At 36.9% G+C, this 26,749-nt stretch overlaps 1 protein-coding gene and 1 pseudogene across 1 annotated transcript in view; one reads left to right on the forward strand and one right to left on the reverse strand.

Annotated features, from left to right (window-relative positions):
- The window catches only part of LOC136311711 (general transcription factor 3C polypeptide 6-like), a 31,510-nt pseudogene extending 22,695 nt beyond the window's left edge, over nucleotides 1-8,815 (forward strand).
- Nucleotides 1-26,386, reverse strand: part of KCNMB2 (potassium calcium-activated channel subfamily M regulatory beta subunit 2) — a 299,201-nt gene extending 272,815 nt beyond the window's left edge. The window contains exon 1 of the mRNA XM_066241101.1: nucleotides 26,070-26,386. The gene's annotated coding sequence lies outside the window, so the exon portion shown is untranslated. The remainder of the gene's footprint in view (nucleotides 1-26,069) is intronic.
- Nucleotides 26,387-26,749: the final 363 nt, after the last annotated feature.

Genomic DNA, 26,749 nt, shown 5'->3' on the forward strand with positions numbered 1-26,749 from the left:
CATGAGTTCTTCCAATTTTCTTCCTTTAAGATGTTTCTGCTCTTAGTTCATTCTTTTCTATCTCAGAAGAAGAAGAGAGCCTTTGTCATACAAAAACAACCTTATACTATAGCCTCAATCCAATGCTCAACCTGAATCAGTGGTTCTCATACCTGAATGCATAATAGAATCACCTGGAAGAACTAATAAATAATATAGGTGCTCTCCCTCCCCAAAACAATACAACCATAGTCTCTGCAGATCAGGAATAGGCATTAGCATTATTGTAAGGGTCTTAGTTGAGTCCAATGTTCAGAAAAGCTTGATAATCAGTGCTCCAGGATCTTGAAGCATTAATTAATCTTTGTTTATTCTTCAGTTTTAATCCATATTACTGGCTCTTCATCAACATACAAATGTGCTCAGCCTTCTGTTATCTGAATAAAACACCTTCCATTGTCCCTTGAGCTATGATTCCATGCATCATCCTTCCTCTCACTTTATCTTCTGCTTCTGGTCTGTCCTGAAATGGCCAAAAAAGTCCCTCTGTCTTCATCATCCCCAGGCTCTCTGCAGGACCTGACATGTCTGATTAGCATTGTCATTGTGAAATTCTCTTTTCCTCTTCTCTTTGCTTCTATTAATTGACATTTTTTTAAATTTTTTTCCCAGGTCCACAACATTCCTTTAAAAGTATATCTCTCTGAGTCCCTCAAATGTAAATGCTACTCACAGATTTATCCTAGTTGTCCTTAAATTCTTGATTCATTCTTTACCCCAAGTGGTGGCCTAAGTTTAAATAATCACATCCATGAAAATGGCTTTGATATCTTTATCTCTCTTCCCTTGTTGCAAGTTATATCTCCTAGGAGACATCCTCATGAGGGTGTCCTTCCTTCACCTCAATTTCAACATGTTCCTAATGGAGCTCATGCTCTTCCAACAGTCTCATTCCTCTGTGATCCCCCACTGAATTTCAACCGTCACAATCTTCCCAGTTTTCTGAGCTTAAAAACACTTAGTTTCTGTCATTTTTCTTTCATTTACTTTCCATATCCCATGAATCTCCAAGTTGTGTCTATTTCATGTTTGTAATTTATGTTATCTATTTCCTCCTTCTCACTTCTAATTCTTATTCAAACTTTTTGTTTATTTATTTTTATATTTTTTTAGTGAGGGGAGGAGAGGCAGCAGAGACAGACTTCCACAGGCACCCCAGCTGGGTTCCACTTGGCAAGCCCACTAGGGGGTGCTGCTCTGCCCATCTGGGGCCCTTTGCTCCATAGCAACAAGAGCCATTTTTAGCAGCTGAGGAAGAAGCCATGGAGTCATCCTCAGTGCCTGGGGCAACTTGCTCTAATCGAGCCATAGCTTCAGGAGGGAGGAGAAGAGAGAGAGAGAGAAAGAGAGAGAAAGAAGTGAGGAGAAGGTAGAGAAGCAGATGGGTGCTTCTCTTGTGTGCCCTGACAGGGAATCAAACCCAGGACATCCACATGCCGAGCCAACACTCTACCACTGAGCCAACTGGCCAGGGCTCAAACATTTTTTTTTAAGCCACAGATCAATTATCTAGTCTGGTATGGTATTTTATAACATAGCTATTCCAAACTCCCAGTCAAAATTAGCCTTCCCTCCTTGGTGGTCCCAAAGCACTTCATGGGTCTAGTATGAGATTTAGCACATTCTACTTTTTAATATATCACAGCATGTATAGGTTTCATTATTTAATTGTTAACTTCTTATGTCTGAGGCCATATCTTTTTTTGAATAAAGTTAGTGGTAAGAGCAAGAGTCTTACAATCTATTTGAGTCAACAAACATACACATACACAAACAGCTATAACACAATGGAAATTGTTATGAGCTATAAAGGTTAATGAGGCATAGGGCTTTATTAACATAAATGATGCATTTATAGTCTTTAGTTTGAATTGATTACCTACCATACTAACATATATTTTATATGTGTTGTTTGTTCAAACCTTCCAACAAACTTGCAAAATCAATATTGTGAGAATCTATTTTATGGGTGCAGAAACTGATACTGAAAACATTAAATGATAATCCAAGGAGACATAGCTAGTATTAGGAGAGCAGGATTCAAATCCAGATAGAAAATCTCATGCTCTTAATACCACAGAAGCCCATTTGATTAAATCAAAACCTCTGCTCACAACTTGGGAGTTGATTAATCATTTCCCCATTTGCTAGGGGAAGGTTTGTAAATAGTGAAGGGCTATTTTATTTCTGAAAAGTAGTACAGCAAAATGTTCTCTTTATTCTTTAATTTTACTCTTATTATTTCTGTAATTCCCATTTGTGGAGTCAACATAAGCAGCAGTAGCATGGGGGCTTTCAGTTATAGTGACATTTTTCTAATATGCCAGCTCCTCTAGTCTGTTACTCCATCATTTACATACTTTACTTTTTATTCCTGAAAGCACTGTATTATGAAATCCCAGTTAAAATGACAAGAACCTTGGACTTAGTCATATGTACTTTTCAGCTAACTGCTGAGAAAGATTTGTTTCACAGCCTTATGAGGTCCTCCTTAGACAATTGCTATCTGTGATAAGATCACACTTGCAGAAGAAAGTAACCTGTGTTTTTTACACAACATTACAAACTTTGGGGAACCCACCAGTACTTTCCTTTAAATAATAATAATCAATACTAGTTTGCAAGAAATTTGAGGGCAAAGGAATATATCTTCTAAACTTTTATCAATATTAGTATCTTACTAGTCTTCTGACTCTGAATATGAATTATACTAATTTCATAGAAATAGTGTAAATCTTAGTTCTTTATTTTTCAGAAAAATCAAAAACAGAAGTGCTGTCTCTTAAAAGGGAACTAGGAATTAACTGTTTAAAAAAACTAAATTAAATTGATTTTGCTCTTGAGTCATCATAGGGGCACCAGAAGGAGAAGAAAGAGGGCAAGGATTGAGAACCTATTGGGAGAAATAATGACTAAAAACTTCCCTAACCTGGGGAAGGAAAAAGAGACACAAGCCCAGGAAGCACAGTGAGTCCCAAACAAGAAACCCAAAAAGGCCCACACCAACACATATCATAATTAAAATGGCAAAGATTAAAGCCACAGAGAAAATCTTAAAAACAGCAATAGAAAGACAGTTACATACAATAAAGCTCACATAAGACTATAGGCTTATTCCTCAACAGCAACATTTCAGGCTGGAAGGTATTGGTATAAAATATTCAAGGAGATAAAATGCAAGAATCTACAACCAAGACTACTTTACCTAGCAAGGCTATCATTTAAAATTGAATAAGAAATAAAGGATTTTCCAGATAATAAAAAGCTAAAGAAGTTTGTTACTACCAAACCAGTATTACAAGAAATGTTAAAAGACCTTCTTGAAGAAGAAGAAGAAGAAGAAGAAGAAGAAGAAGAAGAAGAAGAAGAAGAAGAAGAAGAAGAAGAAGAAGAAAAGGCAGAAGAAGAAAAAGAAGAAGGAGGTGGGAAAAAAGAACTACAGAGAAACATAGTTAACAAAATAAACTGGCAATAAATATATACCTAATAATAATTGCGTTAGAAGTAAATGGCTTAAATGTGCTCTAATCAAAAGACATAGAGTAAGTGAATGGATAAGAAAACAAGATTCATATACATGCTGTCTATAAGAGATCCACCTCAGAATGAAAGATACCCACAGATTAAAAGTAAAGAAATGGAAAAAAAAATATTTTATGCAAATGGAAAGGGGAAAACAGCTAAGGTGATAGTCTCATATCTGAAAAATAGATTTTAAAACAAACTCTATAGTAAGTGATGAAGGACACTACATAATAATAAAGTGAGCAATTTAACAAGAAGATATAATTCTTATAGACACTTATGCACCCAACATAGGAACACCTAAATATATAAAGCAAATTTTGATGTACAAAAAAAGATAAATTGACAGTAATATAGTCATAGTAGAGGGTTTTAACATCCCATTCACATCAATGAATACATCTTTCAGATAAAAAATCAACAGGAGATGGCAGCCTTAAATGACACACTAGATCAGTGAGATTTAATTGATATATTCAGAGCATTTCGCCCCAAAGCAACAGGGTATACATTCAAGTGTACATGGAACATTTTCCAAAGTAGAGCACATGTTAGGGTACACAATAAGTCAATAAATTTAAGAAGATTGAAATCATATCAAGCATCTTCTCTGTCCATTATGATATAACACTAGAAATCAATCACAAGAAAAAACACAAAGATATGGAGGCTAAATAGTGTATTACTACATATGAATAGGTAACAATTAGATCAAGGAATAAATCAAAAGTACGTAGAAACAATAAAGATGAGTACACAACAATCCCAAATCTATAGGGTACAGTGAAAGTAGTACTAAGAAGGAAATTCATAGGATTACAGGCCTACCTCAAGAAACAAGAAAAATCTCAGTCTAATTTTACACTGAAGGGAACTAGAAAAAGAACAAATAAAGGCCAAAGTGAGTAGAATAAAGGATATAATAAAGATCAGAACAGAAATAAATAAAATAGAATGAAAAAAAATACAAAAGATTAGTAAAACAAGAACTGTTTCTTTGAAAAGGTAAACAAGATAGATAAATCTTTACCAGACTCGTTAAGAAAAAAAGCGAGCAGACCCAAATAAATAAAATCAGAATTAAAGCAAGAGTAAGAATCGACACCAAAGAAATACAAAGGATTGTAAAAAATATTAGGGATAACTATATGCTAACAAGTTGAACAAACTGAACAAAGTGGATAAATTCCTAGAAATATACAATCTTCTAAAACTGAATCAGGGAGAGTCAGAGAATTTGGACAGACAGATTACAACTAGTGAATTAAAGCAATAATAATAATAATAAAACCTTCCAACAAACAGAAGTCTTAGATCAGGATGACTCACATATGAATTTTATCAAACATTCAAAGATGAACTAATACCTATCCCTCTCAAACCATTCCAAAATATTCAAGAGGAGGGAAGACTCCCAAACTCATTTTTCAAGGCCAGTATTATCATAATTCCAAAACCAGATAAGGACATTACAAAGAAAAAAAAATGTAGGCCAATATCTCTAATGAAAATAGATGCTAAAATCCTCAACAAAATATTAGCAATTTGATCGAGCAGTACATTAAAAAGATTATATACCCTGATAAAATGGAATTATTTCAGGGATGCAAACTTGATACAATATCTGCAAATCAATAAAAGTGACACACCACTTAAAATGAGGGGAAAAACCACATGATCTTATCAATAGATGCAGAAAAGCATTTGATAAAATCCAGCATCCATTTACGATAAACACTTTCAGCAAGGTGGGAACAGAGGGAACATATCTCAACATAATAAAGGCCATATATGGTAAACCCACAGCCAACATCATACTCAATGGGCAAAAGCTATAAGCTTTTTCCTTAAGATTGGAACAGGATAGGGATGTTCACTTCTACCACTCACATAGTACCGGAAGCCCTAGCCAAAGAAATCAAACAAGAAGAAACAAAAGATATCTAAATTAGAAAAGAAGAAGTAATACTATTATTATTTACAGATGACATGATACTGTATATAGAGAACTCTAAAGATACCACCAAAAGAACTACCAGAAATAAGTGAATTTAGTAAAGTAGAAGGATAAAAAGTAAATATCCAGAAATCAGTAGCATTTTTATACACTAATAATGAACTATCTGAAAGAGAAACTAAGAAAACAATCTTATTTACAATTGCATCAAAAAAGATAAAATATTTAGAAATAAATTTAACCAAGGATGAAAAGTCTTTGTATAATTTTGCAGGGAAAATTATAAGACACTGAGAAATTGAAGAAGATACAAATAAGTGGAAGCATATACTATGTGCATGGATAGGAAGAATTAACATCATTAAAATGTTCATACTACCCAAAGTAATCTATAAATTTAACACAATTCCTATCAAGATACCAATGGTGTTTTTTGCAGAACTAGAACAAATATTCCAGAAATTTATGTGGAACCACCGAATACAACAGTGAGCTTGAGAACAAAGAACAAAGTTTAAGGAATCACACTATCTGATGTTGAAACAGATGGTACTGTCATAAAAACAGACACTCAGACCAATGGAACAGAATAGAGAGCCCAGAAATAAACCCATGCCTTTATGGTCAATTAATATTCAACAGAGGCAAAACCATGCCATGGGGTAAAGACAGCCTATTCAATAAGTGGTGTTGGAAAAATTAGACAAATACATGCAAAATAATAAAACTAGACCACCTTATTACACCATACACAAGGATAAACTCAAAAGATTTAAATATTAAACTCAAAATTATAAAGATCCAAGGAGAAAATATAGGTAGTAAAGTCTTAGACATTTCTTGCAGCAATATTTTTTTTGATATATCTCCCCAGACATGGGAAACAACAACAAAAGTAAATAAACAAATGGGACTACATCAACTAAAGCTTTTGCACAACAAAGGAAACCATCAACAAAATGAAAAGCCAACCTACTGATATGGGAGACCGTACTCACTGATATATCTTATAAGGGGTTAAATCCAAAATTAATAAAGAATTTATAAAAGTCAACAGTAAACAAACAATCTATTAAAAATAGGTAAAGGTCAAGAATAGACATTTCCGCAAAGAAGACACACAGATGACCAATAGACACATGAAAAGATGCTCACCGTCACTAACCAGAGAAATGCAAATTAAAACAACTGTAAGATATCACTTCACACGTGTCACAATGGCTCTAATCAATGAAACAACAAACAAGTGTTGGCATGGATTAGAAAAAAAAGATACCCTCCTGCAGTGTTGGTGGTAATGAATACTGGTTCAGCCACTATAAAAAGCAGTATGGAGATACCTCAAAAAATTAAAAATGAATCTGCCACATGACCTAGTAATTTCACTTCTGGCAATATATCTGAAAAAACCCAAAATACTAATTTGAAAGAATGTATGCACCTTTATGTTCATTGCAGAATTATTTACAATAGCCAAGATTTGGAAGCAGTGCCAAGTATCTATCAGCAGATGAGTGGATAAAAAAGCTGTGGTACATTTACACAGTGGAATACTACTCAGTCATAAAAAGAAGGAAATATTACAGATATAAGAACAATATACTAACAAACAAAATAGAAATAGACTCACAGAGAACAAACGGAGAGCAGACAGATGAAAGGTGGGTTAGGGAGCTCACAGACACAGACAACAGTATAGTGACTACCAGAGGGAAGGGGGTATGGGAAGGCAGAAGAGGGTAAAGGGGATAAATGGTGATGAATGGAAACTTGACTTGGGGTGGTGAGCACAATCAAATATACAGATAATGTATTATAGAAGCCTATGCAATTTTATTAACCAATGTCATCCTAATAAATTTAATAAAAAATAAAAAATTTATTTGCATTTAGATATTTTTACTACATCAGAGAAAAAGGAAGGAATTGCCTTTTTAATAAGTTTCTAGGTAATCCTGATAGAGAAAAAACTTTTAAATAAACATAACAGTTTTATATAACATAAATCTCACTATGATTTTAGGGTCTATTCTAAAACAACTGATGAGGGTTAGGCATGGAGTTTTGGATAACAATTGTAGTTTCATGATTTTACTTTGATAAATATTTCAGGTTTGAATTCTTGTAAGTTCATCCAAATTTACCTACAAATGTATACTCTGAAATTTATTATTTAATAAGCATAGTATTAATTTCTTGGCCATAGTGATTAAAAGTACAGACTCTGGAATCACCTGAGATTGAATTGAGGTTTTAATACTTGTTTACTGTGTAACTTTAAATAAGTTCCTGGACCTCTCTGTGCCTCAATTTCTTATCTGAAGAATAGAAATTGATAAGAAAACCTACTAATAGGTTTGTCATCAGGATAAGATGACATAGCATAGTGCCTGACTGATCAAGTAATCAAGACATGTTAGTGATTAATTTTAAGAGTATTTGATAAAACAGTTTGGCTCTGGTATATTCCTTTCTAATTATTTCTTCCAACTCTCTACTATCTCTTCTCTATCTACCTTCATTCATTCTCAAGGTTTTATTTGGGGGGAAACAAGGAGAACAATGCCCTAGTACCACTAAGAATCTCTGGTAGCACCGGATCTTGACAATAGCTAAGAAGTGGAGTGGGGTGGGGTGGGGTGGGAGATGAGAAAGAGGAGGAAGAGGAGATAGAGAAGTTGGTTCTGGTGGAATTCACTGGAATTGTTATTGATTCTGACTTTCTCTCAAAATGTGAAAATAAACGCAAGATTTGGGGAACTGACACTGAGGGGCCCGTTCTGCAAGTGGACAGCTATGCCTTTGCTGCAGAGTATAAAGCTGCTCTTGGGACCTGTTATACTTGAAAAGAATGTCAGGTGTGTGGATGCTGGGGGCAATAATAAAACAGTGCTCACATATAAATGCCATAGAGTGGAGAAGTCAGCCTGACAAGAGCTCTTCTGAGAGAAGAATGAAGGAGAAGAACACAGGAAATATGCATGGCTGCACGTCAAGTGTAACACTTTCTCCTATAGAACTGACACAATTTGTAGGTTTCTATAAGAAAATGAAGATAAAGAAGTTGTAGCTCCAGTCCCAGAAAAAAATCTTTGGAGTAGAAAGAGCAAGAGATTCAAATGAAAGATAATTCAGACCTGAGTTATGAACAGGGAAATAGAAGAGCACTTGGAAATAGAGGTGTCGGGTGCTCTTATTGATGTCCCTTCTTCTGAAACAGAAAGTTCTCTATTTATGGAAACACAAGATGCTGCCTTAGAAATCATTCTTGGAGGAAATGTTTTTCATAAATAGCCATGATTTTTTTTTTTTTACAGAGACAGATTGAGAGTCAGAGAGAGGGATAGATAGGGACAGACAGACTGGAACAGAGAGAAATGAGAAGCATCAATCATTAGTTTTTCGTAGCAACACCTTAGTTGTTCATTGATTGCTTTCTCATATGTGCCTTGACCGGGGCCTTCAGCAGACTGAATAACCCCTTGCTCGAGCCAGCGACCTTGGGTCCAAGCTGGTGAGCTTTGCTCAAACCAGATGAGCCTGTGCTCAAGCTGGTGACCTCGGGGTCTTGAACCCAGGTCCTTGGCATCCCAGTTCGACACTCTATCCACTGTGCCACCGCCTGGTCAGGCAATAGCCATGAATTTTTAAAAGTGTGTGTGTATATATATATATATATATATATATATATATATATATTAATAAAAGAATTGGCTGGTAAGAATATAGAATCTTTTGAGCTGAGCAGAGAATGCTCAGTACCGGGTGACATTCTTGTGCTCAGCCACACACTGTCCCTTTCTGTCCTACATCATATTCCTCATCATTTCTTGCATTCAAGTGGCTTCTCCATGTATCTGTTTTTTAATTTTATTTTCGACAGGCAATCCTGAAAGCATATTTTGGCCAAAATCTATTTTCTATTTCATAGTTTCTTCATCAAATCTTGTAAAAACACACTCAGACCAAGACTACCCGAACGAGATTTTTTTCCTAGCATGGTGTCAGATGGCACTTAGGTCAAATAGTAGAAGAAATCTGTTTCCTTCCTCAGATTTTATGTATCTATCAAAAATCTTAACTGAGTTCAGATAAACAGAAAATTGGAAGTTCAAGTTTCAGGTGAAAGTGCAGTTTGAACTTCGTTTTAAAGTTTTATTAAAATTGATTTACTTTTGTGAATCTAAATTAACTTCATATCATTTTAGAGGAAGCTTGTTGACAAGCACTAATAAAAATCCAGCCAAGATAACACTTTGGGACAGGGCAAGGTTTTAAAAATTTTTTTTTTCCTTTTCTGTTTATCTTTATCGAAGAACTACCAGTAAGAAATCCTTAGCTCTTATTATTCCTTTAAAATATGGATACATCAGACTCTGCACTACCTAACAAAGAAGAAAGAAATCTAAGTACCATGAAGGGTGCTGTCAGAATTCACTGTGGTATTTATTCACAAATCTAGCAGACTATTGAGGCTTAAAATGTGTAATGAATTAGGTCATTGCTTTAGAATACAAATTATAATAATTTCAGGGTAATAGAATGTTTGAATATCTATAATTTAAGGAAGAGCAAAAGCAAAAATAATTATTGTATTTGCTTGAGTTAAAACAGTTACTAAAAACATTACAAAACTAATGGAAATGGAAGGGCCTATAGTTCAAATTCTAGGAAAGATAATTTTTTAAGAAAGTAGCCCATACGCTACATTGATGGGGTCAAGGTCAACTTTGGAAAAATGAGATGGAAAGGAAATAATAAAACTTATAATACTACTGGTATATATATATTGAGTTAAGGAAAGTATTAGGTGAAGAGAACTGGGGCATAATTTATATTTTATCTGAAAGGGGTTGTCAACCTGAATTATCTCAGAAATTGGTGGCAGAAGAATAAAATCATTCTTTTGGCTTTGTTATTCAAAAGATAGGACTGCAAAAAATAGAAAAACAATTTGATGCTATGTTAAGGAAAACTACATGAAAGTTAACAAAACATTTTGCTTATTTGCCTAACTCTCCTTTCTCTTTCATGACTCAGCAGTGTGGAAGCTTGTGGTGGGAGTGCTGTTAATCATTCCTTCCTAGTTCCCCCTGAGAAACAGAGCTTGGTGAGCATCTGGATGAGGGCCAGTGCCGTGCATTAGGGTTTACTTAGTGGGTAAGAAGAGAGCAGAGATAGATATTAATCCACAGGAAAGCAGATTGCCCGGGTCAGCTGCCTCGGAAGACCTTTGTGCATGTCATGTTTCCTGGAGCTCTACACACCTGGGGCCCATGCACATTGGCACCTGGGCAGAAAAGGTGTCAGATGGTCAGCAGGTGTCAAACGCAATGCTTGAAAATTTGGGAATGAGGCTGGCTCAACTTTGTACCCTATCTACAAGTTGTATTAACTTTTTTCTGTCTTTCTGAGCTTCAGTTTTCTCCAGTGTAAAATGGGAATAATACAAGCACTCATTCCCTAGGGATGTTGTGAGCTTTAAATGAAAGAATGCATATCACACAGCACAATGCCTTGCACTTTGTAAGAGCTCACAAACTACCACTGAGATTGTTGTGTGAATTCCCTGTCACCTACAAAGTGCTCAATAAGTGGTGTGTCTTTTTAGACATTTAAAAAGTCTTGTTAATGGTGACTATGTAAAACATGAACAGCCATTCTCTCTGTAAATATCCATGTCTTGGCGAAGCAGGCTCCAGGGCAGAGGTGATTGGTTTATAGTTCCATGAAACAATGCGACCTGGCGTGTAATGTTGGACGACCTAGCTGGAAGGCAGGGCCTGCCATTACTGCTGTAGGACTTGGGGCAGGTATCTTCAGTTTCTCTGAACTTCAGCTTCCCTGTATAAAACTGGGGTGATGATGCCCACCACACAGTTGTGGGGCTCACAGGAGAATAACTGCACATGTAATGTACAAACTAAGGTAAGATACTATTTCATCAACTACCAACAGGCCCTCCCAGCCAGCCGCTGGAAAGAAGCTGTTTATAGTACTCCTGCATCCTTATTGGCTCTCTGTCACTCTTGCTTCCCTTTGGGGGAAAATGCCTTGAAAGAGCAGCCTGCTTCCTCACCATCTGCTCAGTCTTTTCATCCCATTGAACCTAATTTTGATGTTTAACCTTGTTTTGGAAAGTGATCTCCCATTTTGCCACTGAATTGGTAAAATTTAAAAGAACAACATCCAAAGCTTTTCCTCTTTGAACTCTCTGTGGCATTAGGCAGGATTACCCACGCTGATATCAGTGAATGCCATTCCTTGAGAGGCTATGCCATGCTGCACTGTGCTAGCCGCCTTGCAGGTGCGATTTTAGTGAATTTACACAACACCTCGGAGTGGCAAGTACTGTGGCCCCATTTCATGTAGGAGAAAACTGAACACAAAGATGTAAATTAACTTGCTCAATGTAGCATAACTGCTACATAAATGGAGAGAGAAAGAGAGACAGACAGAGAATGAGAAAGGGAGAGTAGAGGAAGGGAGGGGAGGGAGAAAGAAGAGAGGCTGTAACCCTGTTAATCCTGGTCTTTCTTGGAGATTTGTCCTTTTCTTAGCTTCTATCTATAATCTTCCTCTATCCATTAAAGTATACAAAGCACTGTGCACCTTTCTTCTGGCATTTATCTCAGTCTTAACTCCTGGAACTTGATGTAATTCCTGGGTACTTTGTAATCTCCTTGAGACTCTCCTTTAGCATAATGCCTTGTTGGAACAACTTATTATTATTATTATTTTTTAACAAAGGGACCATTCACAGAGAATCTTTTCTTGGGCTGATGAGTCTGAAGACTTAATGCTTAGTAAGAACATAAAAGTAACATCAACTCCTATCTAGCTCATTTACCTTTATAACCAATTTTACAGTGACCTTTTCAAGCTAAAAGTTTCCTTTGGGTTAATTGGTCAAGAGGCTTTTTCATAATATTGCAGAGGTAGAGAAAGATAACTGAAGAGACAAAATGTGCATGCTTTTCTTAGAAGTTGCCATTGAAAATATCATTGCTATTCTGATTAATGACAAGGAATCCCAGCCAGGGTATAATGTGATTTAGATAAACTCAGACTAAGTTAATGCTCAGGAGAGAAATCTGAGCAAGTGTGCTTGATGCCCAGATGGACCATAAACAAGAGACAATGAGTATTGTTATTTTCTTGCTGACCTTTATTTAACAGAACTCTCTCATTAGGAAAGAGCTTGCTTTAGCTCATTTTAAAATTGCTGTTTGTTCACCTGTTTTGAAAAAGGAACAGGCAAGGGTAGATTAATAGTTTGCCTACTTGGTACTGGTGCAATTCTCTTTAATTAGCTGTTCAGGACAACAGTGGTAACATTATTATATTTGTATAATTTATAAATATACATAATTTAATGGGCAAGGGGCTGATGTGTGAAGTGGATGCAAAGCATAGTATGGAACACAATATTTTAAAGGAAAGTGCACTAAAATGCGAGGACTGCTAGGTATAATAAAATCTCCATTTTTGTAGATGAAAATAATTGAATATAGGCGATTTCACATGGGTTGACCTTTGACAAGACACTCAGCTTATACAACTGGTAGGATATACAAGATCCTAGTACGTAAATAATATTATTCAACTTTCCAAATAGAGACAAAACTCAGAGAGTTAAATAATTTGTTAAAGGACACACACTAGGATGTATTTTTAACCCAGGTCAACTTTATTTCTATTCCATAATTCAGTCTTTTTATAAAATATACTTTCTCTCTTTATGGTATTTATAAATAGAAGGGGAAAAAAGATGCGTGTGTATAACTATGTGATAAGTAAAAAAGTAAAACCTGCTGAAAGATTTCAGAGACTGGAGAAACTCCTTTCAGCCTGGTGGGCAAGGAATGGAAACAGAAAAGTAAAAATGAAAAAGGGATGAGAGCATGTTTTACCCAGGAGGGGCCATTGGAGAGTTCATAGGAGTTGGACAAGTGAAAATGAAAGGGGAGAAAGACCTTTCTTAGATGTTTGAAATGGTTAGTCCAGGAGACAGCGACGTGAGGATCTGGTAAGGAGGTTTTAGGAGTGGAAAGTAGTACAGCTCAGTTGTAACACAGGGTGAAAGAAGGGAGGTTGAGATTAGACTGGAAATGTATCTGGACAATACATATTGAGCGATCGTGAGGTCTAGTCCTGGAAACTTTATTTGCTTGGTTAAAGGAGAGCCACTGAGGGGCTGTGATTAAGGAAGTTCCTTGATGAAGGTCATGTTTTGGAACTATTTATTGGGAAGGTTCATGGAGAAGAAAAAGGAGTGGGGAGAGATTAGAGCAGTTTTTCTCAGGATTTGTGTATAATAGGTCTACCTAGGGTATTTGTTAGATTTCCAGACCTTATAGAAAATGATTCTGACTAAATACAGGTGATATAAACTGAAATTTTTTTTTTGTATTTTTCTGAAGCTGGAAACGGGAAGAGACAGACAGACTCCCGCATGCGCCTGACCAGGATCCACCGACATGCCCACCAGGGGCGACGCTCTGCCCACCAGGGAGCAATGTTCTGCCCCTCCCGGGCGTCGCTCTGCCGCGACCAGAGCCACTCTAGCGCCGGGGGCAGAGGCCAAGGAGCCATCCCCAGCACCCGGGCCATCTCCGCTCCAATGGAGCCTTGGCTGCGGGAGGGGAAGAGAGAGACAGAGAGGAAGGAGGAGGGGTGGAGAAGCAAATGGGCGCTTCTCCTATGTGCCCTGGCCGGGAATCGAACCCAGGTCCCCCACACGCCAGGCCGACGCTCTACCGCTGAGCCAACCGGCCAGGGTCAACTGAAGTTTTAAAAAAGCTTCTCAGCTAATTCTTGTGCAGGTGATTTAAGGATAGCATTTTGTAAAAAATCAGGCTAGTTGCAAAAAGGTTGGTTAGCAAACTATACTGTAATAGCCCGTGTATGAGAATATGAGAATAAAGGGGACTTGTTTGTATAGGGAGGAATAAAGGGACATATGAAAAAGATATTTAGAAGGAGAAATCAATAGGATTCAGGCCAATTGGGTCTCTAGTTGGAGGAGGACTCAAAGATAATCGCCTTTAAAACCTGGCTCATCAATGGCATAGTGAATAGAAACATGAAACAGAGTAGATTTATTAGGCCTTACCATGAGTTTAGTAATGCCAAGTGAACTTTGATGTGCAAAGATGGAAGCCACAGGGAAATGTCTACTAGGTAGCAGGTAATGGGACTTGGGTTAGGGAGTAAGGTCACAACTGGAGAGATGGTTTGGGATGTAAGTTAGACAGATAATATTTTCAGTTACTGAAGAAGTATTAAAAAATAAGAAAAGGAAAAAAAAGACTCAGAAAAGAGAAAAGATAGACAAAGAACTGTAAGGTAAGAGGGGACCTGGAAAGTGAAAAGTGAAACATAATTAATGTCATGAGAAGGGGGATGAAGAAAAAAACCAATATATATATATATTGAGAGAAGGACCATAGTTTTGAATACAATAGAAAAATCAAGGGTCATAAGGACTGTGAAAAAGCCAAATTGGGTAATAAAGAGAGTCTTGAGAAGGATAAAGAGACCCATCACTGGAAAGCAGTATGTTCAGAATTCATACACTAGTACCTTAAAACATGAATGGAGAGCAAGGAAGTGGAGGCAGTAAGTACAGACCACTATTTCACAATGAGTTTTGATGAATGAGAAGTCTAGTCATGTTCCAGTGTTCCATAACCTCCTCAACTATCCAGTTATTCAAATCAGAAATCCAAAACTATCCCTGACACTTCCTTCCTCTTTACCTATTTCCTCTCACATTTACCCTGCTACCAACTCACGGAGGTGACTTCCTGAACGCCTTTCCTCTGGCCACTTCTCTGCTGTCCCACTGCTGCCTGATCCAAAGTACCAACGTCTGGACTGCTACAAGAGCTTTTCACCTGGCTTCTCGGTGTCCACTCTTGTTCTTCTCTATTTTGATCATCAAACCACAGCAGAGCTACCTTTGTGAAGCACAGATATCTTGTCAGTACCTCGATTAATAACTTGGATGGCTTTCCATTGCTCTTAGAATAAAGAGCAAACTCAACATGACCTGGAAAGTCTTACCTAGCCTAGCTCTCTTCTACCCTTCCAGCCTTGACTTGAACCATGTGCTGTTTGATCCCTACCCTCCAGCCACATGACCCTCTGTCAAAGGCACTGATCTCATCTACATTCTGTGCCAGTTTTTTGAAAACAAGTCTCATTTATTAATTTTTGATTGATTGCTTCTCACTAGAATGCAAGCTCCATATGGACAGGAAATTCTCTCTGTCTCCTTCCTTCTTTCTACACACACACACGCACACACATGGCACTGGATAAATACTGAGTAAGTAAAGTTGCCATGCTTTAATCTTTGTACATGCCTTTTCTCTGCCTAAAAAGCATCTCATGTAATTCCTGCTGGTTTTGTGTTTGCTTTTATTTTTTCATTTTTATGCTTCTTTATTTAGCATCTCAGTCATATCTTGCTCAGAGAAGATTTCCTGACATCCTTGACTACACTAATGTCATCAATTAAATAATCTCTTAGCACTTCTCACATTTATAATTTTACACTTATTTGTGTGACTATTTAAATAATTTCTTTCTCACCCAGGACTGTCACTTCATGGTGGTAGGGAATGGCTCATTTCTGCTTTTTCTCAACATTGAAACCCCAGTATCATCACAGTACCTAGTCCATAGATGTTGAATAAATATTTGATGAATAATGGACTAATGCAGACAAAAAATGAGGACTGATCAATTAGCAGGATGGAGAATAGATTTTTCAAAAATAATGTGGACATCTAAGCACATTCATAGGTCTAGGGGAATAATCTTCTAAGAAACTAAGTACCATCTGAAGTCAAATTACACACAAGGCAGCTTTTCATATCAGCACACAAATCAGAGCAGAACTTGTATTTTCTTTATATCATTTTTATTTCAGTTTCAGTCCTGAAAACTCTAAACCTACTTGTTGATGGAGAAAGAGATCTAGAACATTGGTTGAGACACAAGTTATCATAGACATTCTCTGGCCAGTGTTCTCTGTACCAGGGCTATTGTTATCTTTTTATACACCCAAAACGACATTCTCACATTTGGTAACATATCATCTAAGCCTTCCATATCCTTTAGATATAAACTTTATTTCTCTCTCTCTCAGCCTTTCTTTTGATTCATTCCAACAGAGAATTGGGTCCTGTGCTGTTCTATTTTTATGTTTTTAAAGCAAATAATTACCTTGAGCTGACTGTTCCCAAGCACCAGACAGGATCAAATAAAATCACTAGAAAGCAGAGTTAACCCAGTTATTGATCATCCCCACAGACAGAAAGAAACTTGATCCTTTTTATAATTTGGCCTCTAAAATTAGGTATTGTTTTCTTTTGGCTGTCAAGTTGTTGCTTTTGCCCCCATAATTTTTTATTTAGAATATACTAGGAAATGAAAAAAATCAAAGACAACCAATGTTTTCAGATACACTATAGGAGTACAAACCCTCTGAAAACTAAATTAATACCTCATCTCAATGGAGCTACAAATTCTTCGCATGGTCAGAAATTTTCAGATGCTTATACAAAACCACACTCAAGACATTTAAGAATTATCTCACAGGCAAACTATACCAACTAGTTCTCTCTCCTTCTTATAAACTCCCTTATATAGCAATACCAGTACAATCCTCTGCATCCAAAGCAAGAAAGAATCTAGATTTGCATTTAAATTGCTGCTTACTTTTTAGCTTTCTCGGAGTTTCACTTTGAAAGATACTTTACCTTTGTGGATAAGAGTTATAGAGTCAGGCGCTTGACCTTTACCAGATTTCAAGTGAAAATTTTAATAATAAAAAAAGAGAATCTTAAAAAGTCTGACAAAACCACAGTCATTATTTATAAAGTCCTGAACTATGTATAGAGAACAGTGGAATTCACCAGACACATGCAGTGTAACAAGGGCGGTATTTTTGACAGAGTTCCAAATTGAATCCTCTTCTGATAGCAGCCTATGTGAAATGCTTTCGTAAATCATTTCCAATCATAGAAAATTTGTGAGTAATATCCTATGAATAAACAGGCAAGATCAGAACTCACAAACCCTCTTTCCTTCCTCTTTCATAAGAGCCCTGTCTATGCAAAAGTGCACAAAAGGAATTCAGTGAAATTAAAATTTGTGTTATTTCTAGACCCCAACATTGCCAGTCAAGGAGCCTTGTAAATAACATTAAGAAACACACCTGCCTTATCTAATATGCCTATACCTCAGAGAATAGGGTGGAGGAGAGTGTATGTCAACCAAAAAGTTATTTTTCAAAATTGTCTATATTTACTACAGTTTGATTCACCCCAGAATTATAAAAACAGTGTCTGCTTTCAAGGAGTTTGCAACCTAATTATCTGCACTAAAAATTATACTTTAAAATTTAGTTACATACCTACCTCACTTGCCTACCTATTCATTTTAAAAAGTTGAATTGATTTGTTGAAAATTGAACATGTGCTCCCATGTCCAGAATATTCTGTATCTTAATTTCATATGCAGAACACCAAGATGACAAGGAACTTGCATGTGGGATTCATCTGACATTTTCTGTATTTAGTACAAATGCTAGCAAATGTAAACCAAACCCCTCCTGTCCAGTAATAGATATAAGCATCTTCTCCTTCTTTCCTAAGAAGTCAGCAGGCCTGACATTTTGACAGCTGATTTATTCTTTCCCCTCCCCCTGAGCTGAAATTCTCACTCAGGCTCATCTGCCACACTTGCTTTGATAATGAGGAGGGGGCTCAGGTGTTTGCTGTTGCAGGCTGTCAGACTTAAAGTTGGCTTTGAAGGAAAGGCTCCACCATGCTCTTTAGAAAGGTAGGGTAGCAGCTCTGGGCAGACAGTAGAGAAAAGAGTATGGGGACACACACACACACACACACACACACACACACACACACACCATTTGATGTGGGCCTGAGTGTGAAGAAGAGAGGTGAGAGGGCAGGTAAATGAGAAGTTAGTAAGCACATGGCAAGCCCAGGGTTTATTACTATAAAATAGTCATATGCAACACTATTTCTGGGATGCATGATTTATTTGTCCACTTGGTCATTACCCTCTTTAGGTCAAACTGGACACTAAGATATCATATATATACATACATATACATACACACACATATATATACACTACACACACACACACACAGACACACACGTCATTGATTCAACTCATTCAATAAGTACTCATTGAGTATTAACTACTGCCAAGAACTCTGCTAGTACTGAAAATACTGCAGTGCCTACGACCCAGTCCTTAATCTCCTGGGACTTACAAGTTCACTGGGGAGGAGGGGTGCAGAGTAGTGAACCAAAGATCAGCACAGTGTGCTAAGGGCCATGATGGAACTAGGCACAGAGTATTCTTGCAGAAAAAAAAGAGCAATATCTTGTGTAGTTTTCTTTTTTTACCAAACTTTGAAAATATGTGACATTTTTATGACAATGGAATATCCACACTTTTGGAGAGCACTACAACAGCAAGAGAATTAGGAGAGATCACCAAGAGCAACGATGTGCCATTAGAGACTAAGGCTAAGGTTATCCATACTCTCGTATTCCCAATTACTATGTACAGATATGAAAGTTGGACAGTGAAGAAAGCTGACAGGAAAATAATTAATTCATTTGAAATGGGGTGCTGAAGGAGCGGTCTATAGATCCCTATATCACCAGAAGATGAAAAAGTGAGTTCAAAAGCAAATTATGCCTAAAACTTTGATAGAGGTAAAAATGACAAAATTGAAGCTAGCCTACTGAAGGTATGTTGTGCAAAGGCAAGATCCCATGGAAAAGACAATAATCCTGGGAAAAATAAAAGACAGCAGGAAAAGAGGAAGACTAAATATGAGAAGGATTACTACAAAAAGAAGCCATAGGCATGAATCCGCAGGAGCTGAGCAGGACTGTTGAGGACAAGACATTGTGGACATCACTATTCAGAGGGTTGCCAGGAGTTAGCACATAACACATACCCACTACTGTTGGAACTGTAGTTGCACTTACAGAGGTGGATTTGAAAAAATGACAACATATTAAAAGAAACACCCACACAGATAGAATCATCAGCAATAGAAACCAGTCTTTAAGAATTTGGAGTTCGAGAAGTTGTTTGGTGTTGGATGAAGTTCAAAATGGAATAAAGGAAAGTTTAACCTATGTAATAGATTAATAATTGAGAGTTTCCCCAAAGTTGGTCTGGAGGTGCTAATTTTTATTGAGCAATTAAATGAAAGTGAATGTGTTTGCATTAAAATTTGTAATGTCAAATCTAGAATAACTGATGATGCTAATTACCAATTTCATGCACACCTTGCACTGAAGTTGTATTTTTTATGATGGTGATGATGATGATGATGCAGTCGTCTGGTCAGTTTACCAGGTATTCAGCCCCTGCAGTCATAGGCAAACTGAAGACAGGAAATGTTGAAATTGGAACCTGACAAGGTCAAGGTAAGGCACTCAGTCAAGGTTCTTTTAATATAAATCCATAAAATTGGGTTATCTCAGAAAAGCAGACATTTTCTTGATTTTTCCAGAATTGCCTGTTTCATTTTGGGTCTAATAAGAAATGATTAAATGCCACACATTTCATGAAATTCTGTTTTTGGGGATTGCCTGATGCTCAGACATATTGAACTCAACATGATACCTTGATGAATATCACTCTTAAATGATATTTATTGAATGAACTTAGAGAAAAGCAATACCAAGAAATAAGAACTGAAGTAGATATTCAAACCAAATCTTTTGGTGTCGTAAGATAGATAATGTTTAAAGTTTCATTCTAGATAATAATAAAGGTACAGATAGGTAATATGTATTACTATACTTAATTCTGTGCCAAGCACAGTGCTAACAGCTATACACAGATTACCTCATTTAATCTTCCCAACCTCATGAGTGATGTACTATTACTATTTACATTTCTGCTGAAGAAAGAGGCTCAGCAGGGTTTAAAGAATTTTCAATGGTCAGGTCTTCAGGTGACACTGCTGCTGTTCTGATGCTATACTATACTGCACGTATAGAAATTGAGGTTTTCTTAATGAGTAACTTGGCTGTCATTTAAGTTGTTTCACAGGAGCTTAAGTCAACTTTTTATTTAGAGAAGAAATTCATAAGGCCCCTGCATTGTTCTAGAGGAAAGAAACTCTTTTCTTCTGATCCTCCCTTTTACCTTCAATATATAAAGATAGTTAATCTGACATTCTATTATCAGGAGTCTTTATGGCCAAAGGGAGAGTAAATTTCAATAGCTTACTAGTTTTTTGACCTTGAGCAAGTTGATTAACTTTTCTACACCTGAGTTTTCTTATCTGTTCAATGGAAAGTATAATACCTATTACTCAGGCATGCTGTGAAGATTAAATGACAATAACAGAAAGAACACTATTACTTTTTAAGCATCTCCTTAGTGCCAAGTATTCTAATGGGGCACTGAGATACATAATCACATTTAATCCTTGACCCGAAGAGAGAGATATTCCTATCACCAACTACCAGTGAGGAAACTGAGGTGCAATAGGATTTAAAAATCCTTGCCCATGGTCACATAGCTATGAAGTTCAAAAGTAATATTCAGACCAAATCTCTTTGCTCCTAAAGTCTGTGCTTTTCTTATATGCTATATGCTTTTAATAACATATTACCTCCCTGGATTATAGAACATTCTAGAAATATTTGACATTCTTATTAGCACCCAATTTGTACAATAAGATTATTTTATTATACAGTACTTTAATTATTTGAAAATGTGTACCTTATGAACTGAGAGGTCACTGTCAACTTGACCGTGACTGACCCTGCTGATTTTGAGAGCAATAATTTAAAGCATATAAACAGTACATTTATTGATTATCATTGGTTATCTCCTGTGGCCACATAGGCTACTAGGGTTTGCATGCTCAGAAAGCTGTATTGACCCCAACTGTAACTTTCAGCCTGGTTTTGTCATTCCTTCTCTCATCACCCAGGGGAGAGCAGAGAAAATATAGGACATGTTTATGTCCACAGTCATTTGTATAGATCTATGATAATGTCGTTTTTCAGCTTTTTTTTTTCTGAAGATGTTTTTTTGAAAAAGAAGTGACCTTTTGGATAAGATCAAATTCAAGCAAATTGAATTTTTATTCACTTTGATATAGATTGGCATTGGTGATATAATTTCCTCTTCTATGTAGAGAGGAGAAAAAAAATCATCTTGATAAATCCCTTGAGTTCAAGGTGTTCAGTATCTTTGCCATTTGAAAAAGTAACAGGGTTCTGTACCACTGAGCTTTGACCCTGAGGTTGAAAACTTTATGCTTGGAGACTAATGTTTCCAGTGGATTTTGATAGAAAAAAAAAGTCCTTGCATTCATCATTTGACAACAGATATATCAGGGAACAAAACAAAACCCCTGCTCTCACAAAGTTTACATTCTAGCAGGAGAGAGACAGATCATAATAGCTCAGCATATACTATGTTGAGGGATGATTTGATATGCTATAGAGTAAAAGATGCAGGCACTAGGAATAGGATTTGTGCAAGAGGGTGTGGTTTAAAATATGATTTTCAGAGAACTCTTCTCTGATGAAGTGACATTTGGCCAAGACCTGAAGAAAGTGAGAAATTGAATCACATGGCTATGTAGGGGAAGAATCTTTCAGGCAGCAGGCACAGCAGACAAAGGCCCTGGGGTCTGAGAGTTCATGGCAGGTGTGAGGAACAGCAAGGAGGCTAGTGTGGCTGTAGTGGAGTGCTAACAGGAGAGAGCAGAAGAGCCAGGGAGGAACCTGGGCTGGTCACACATGGCCTGTTGGCCGCTAGAAGGATCTGGCTTTTATCTGTAGTCAAATGGGAAGATGTTGGAGGCTTTTAAGCAGGAGATACCATGATTTGACTTCAATTTTGAAATGACCACTGGTGTTGGATACAGACTAAAATGTGTGTACAGGGGCAGGGGGAGGCAGAAGCAGCAGCTCAACAGTGAATATTTATGTAGTAATCTGAGAGTGGGTGATAACGTGCCCAGAGTGGTAGCAGTGGGATAAGTAATTGAATTCTAGCTACAGTTTGAAGGTAGAAACAATACTATTTTCTGTGACATGTAAAGGGAAGAGAAGATTCAAAAAAGGCTTCTAGATATTTCTTCTGAGCAAGTGAAAGAATTGAGTTTCCATTTATATACATAGGAGAATATTTGGGAGAAGAACAAGCATGTGGAAATTCAGAAAGCTGATTTTGAACATGTTCAGTGTGTGATGCCTATAAGACACTTAAGTGAAAATGCTATGTAGAGAGTTGAGTATGTAAGTATGGAGGAAGAGTCCAAGGTGGAGATTAGAATTTGTGAGCTGGTGGTGTATGGATAGTTTCTAAGGACTTGAGACTCCAGTGAAATAATTTAGAGAGTAAGCATAGATTAAGAAGAGATTTATAGTTGAGCCACAGATCACTCCAACATTTAAATATTTAGGAGATAAGGAGGAGCCAGAAAAGGAGATTGAAATATTCTCTATTTATAAAGTAAGGAGAATTATACATGCACACACACACACACACACACACACACACCTCTTTTGTAGTAAACCTGAATTAAGGTGTAGGAGTCAGCCTCTGAGAAACGGTGATGCTGAGTTTTTCATGATGTGCCAGAGCAGCCAGGGAGGAACGGGCTTTGATGGGAGAATGGCACTGCTGCTCTTTTTTGGCCCAATAAACAACTTTGAAATTTGAGGTGAAGACATTGTGGGTAATATGAAGTATGATCATGTAAAAGATGTCAATATGGTTAGAATAAGAGATATAAACTTTAATGATATTAATCTTGTGACTATTAATATAATGCCTGCTTTAAAAAAATTTGACAGCCTAAGAGATGAATAATGAGAATAAAATGATCTACTGTTTTGTTCTTTTTTTTCATACACAGGTATATATCAAAATTAGGATTATATTGTATATACATTGTCACAGTTGACTTTTTATTTGATATGATAGCAGGAATATTTTTGGAAGGTAATTTTTTCATCATATTTTGATGAGAGAAGAGAGATGATCAAAGGAAAGATTGTGTTAGTTTGAGAAATATCTAGTCCAACATCTACCAATAAAGTGGAATGATGACTGGGTGCGTACATTAGAGAGCAAGGACAACTCTGCATTTGGTGACTTGTGTCATGGTGACTGAATGATGGCTATGTTACCCTTGGGGACTGAGAAAACAAGACAGACTAAAGCTTAGCTTATTTTTTATGTCAGGGTTGATTCCAGAGTTTCCTTCTGTATAGCTAGAGAATTGCTGGTTTTTCATCACTAGATGTAGCAAAAACTGAAAGGGAAGGATATCTGGAAATGCTCTGACTGATATCTACCAACGTAAATAGGTAATGAAATTAATTTGTGAAACCAAGTAGGTTGTTTTGACTAAATTACTTGGTTTGGCTTTCCCCAGAGCTTACAAACAACGACGACAACAACAGTTTGCTGTGTATCCCCTATATTTTTCATGTCATAGGGGTCCAGTTGAAACACATATTCCATCAAGATTTAATATAGGAACTTTTCAATCAATCTGTGAAAACTGTGAAAAGCCATTTTAGTTTATCAGTAATATATTATGAGCATGACTGCAGCAAAAAATTCTCCTTTTAACAACTTTTATGGCACAAATTGCTTCTATAATAAATATTTGATGTGATTAGATTCAGAAGAAATTGGTAAGACCAAAGACAGTAAAAATTCTTTTCTAATAAATGAAATTAATGAAAACAATGGAAATAATGTTTAGTCGTAAACTTCTGGCAGCTGTAAACAAAATCTGTGTATGTGTCCATGTGTGTCCATTTGTGTATAGTTAGCTCTTTTTCTATATACGGTTTCTTGACTGGTGAGTGCAATTGGCTATAGAATAGAACTTTACAAGGTCAAGGTCACACATTCTACTGGGCATGTAGAAGCAGAATATTATGTCATAGTCATTAGTTGAATCAGAAATTCTACAGTTATTTTATGGACATGTGCTCTTGGTCACATAAAGACCAGCAAAGAGAGTTTCAGTAATTTTCATCACACTATTAGGAAACATAGACATGCAACTTTAAGCATAGATGCCACACACTACAGGACAATTATTGCAACTTTGTATGTGAATGGCAGTATATTCACAAAAACTCACAAATGTACAAACTCGATTGCATCAGAGAAAAAACCCACTTAACTTTAATTCTAGTGTTTAGCTGAAGCAAACATACTATCATCTTTTGCTTTTATTTCTAGTTAGTACTGCATTAATATAGAAGTTTTAGAAGAATATTCTTTTTAAAAAATGTACAGTAGTCTATGTATCTTTGCCATTGATTATAACTAAATCAATGCATCAGAACATAGCATGTTCAAAATCTAAAGCAACATCTTTACATCTCGGAGTTTGTGAAGTCTATCAGGAAAATAACACAATACTGAGAAATCCACTCACTGTGTTTCTGTCACTTCATATCGAGGGTCATGTGCAATGACAAATACTGAAACTTGCACCATAGATCAAGTTAGGAAAATATTCGGTTTTGATCATTGAATTTTTGTTTAACAATCTCAGGAAATGATTTCCTGACATTTCCTTTCCTGATTGAGTTACACCGATCCCATAATAATAAAGTACAAAGCAGTGTAAGTTCCTCTGCAAATCTACTCATTAGCCACTGGACTTTGGAATCCAACTGCCCCTCTCATCTTTCAAGGAGAATTGTGCTGTTTGAGCTGTTTGTTAAAAAAGAAAAGGAAAAGGTAAACCATCAAGTTCATAATCTCTAACGAATCACCATTTTCATCTGCAGCCCTGGCAGTTGTTTAAAAACAAAAGCAGGAACGGAGAGAAAGCGCCCTTTTTAGTCTAAAACTCTTTCTCTGCTTTTGCAAGACCATTGATACAGATAGTGTGGTCAGACTTTCAACATGCAAAATGGACGAAGGTACCCAATTTTCTTTAATAATAGATTAAATCTGAAGTAGTTCTTTATTAGGGCAATCCTTTGTAACCTTCCAATTTCCCCTTTTAAAATTAAATTCTGGCTATCACAGCACATTGACCATAGGAATAAAATATTTGTCTAACAGGTTTCAAGTCTTAAGGACAGTTTAGCTTCTTCTTTATTTTTCATGGACCTTTCTTTGCCTCCCACCCACCAAAGTCTTCACTTAACCCTACTAACAGCCCAGCTGGCACCACAGAGAAGCAAACTGTTTTCTCCCTGACCTCTAAGCATTCTACTCCAAGGGAAAAGCAACGTGGAATGCACACTCAGCAGGCTATGAGTCCGGAGGCAGTTTGTCCTCGAGGCATTTCTGCCATAAAACATAATACTATCCACTGTGTTTTGCTCTAAGCAGATCCGTCTCCCACTCCCCTCTCTCCCCTTCCTGCTTCTCACTCCGCACCTGGCTGCAATTCACGACCCACTGGGCACACGGCAAACAAAAAGCACGAAACAGCAACAGATCCCTTTGTTTTACATGCAAATCTTACCTCCAGTAGTTGTCACATCTTCCTCAAAAGCCACGCGTAATTTTTAATGACAGCGATCCAGTGCAGTCCTCCAAAGAGCCGCCGGTAATCATCATTACCTTTCGTGACTAAAGCCTTTCTGGACCATTAATGTCACAACCCTTGCTAACTCATAGCTTTAATACTCCCAGCTCAAAATGTCTGAAAGAGTTTGGAAGGACAATAGGAGTGACAGGCACGCTAGACAGCCATGCTTGAAATTAGTTATCTAGAGCTCCGTTAAAGCTGCTTCATACTGTTTTTAAAGCGTGCAGGAGGTTGGATTATTAGCCTGTGATAGGCATGCTGTTTCTGTTTTTATTAAGTACTGTAATAGGCTGTCTGTTAGCAATGCTGTCATAGGTCTAATATCACTTCCCCACTGCTTTCAAATTCTCACATTCAAAAGGGAGAGAGGGCTCAGACGTCCTTCCGGGACCCACAGACACCAGCCACCCTGCCTACTGGATCAGATGCCCAAATCCTTTTTTACTATGAGAGAAAGCCTCCTTTTGCAAATAGGTATTTTTACACGGAGAGTGAAGTTGAGAATAAACACTCTAGGATTCCCCCAAACAATTCTTTCACTCCCAGCAAGGGACTCCTGCTCTTCCCAGTTACAAAAATAAGCATTCTCTAGAGTTAGGTAAGAGAATCAATCT

The sequence above is a fragment of the Saccopteryx bilineata genome, chromosome 8, assembly GCF_036850765.1.
Source record: "Saccopteryx bilineata isolate mSacBil1 chromosome 8, mSacBil1_pri_phased_curated, whole genome shotgun sequence".
In the NCBI taxonomy this organism is placed as follows: domain Eukaryota; kingdom Metazoa; phylum Chordata; class Mammalia; order Chiroptera; family Emballonuridae; genus Saccopteryx; species Saccopteryx bilineata.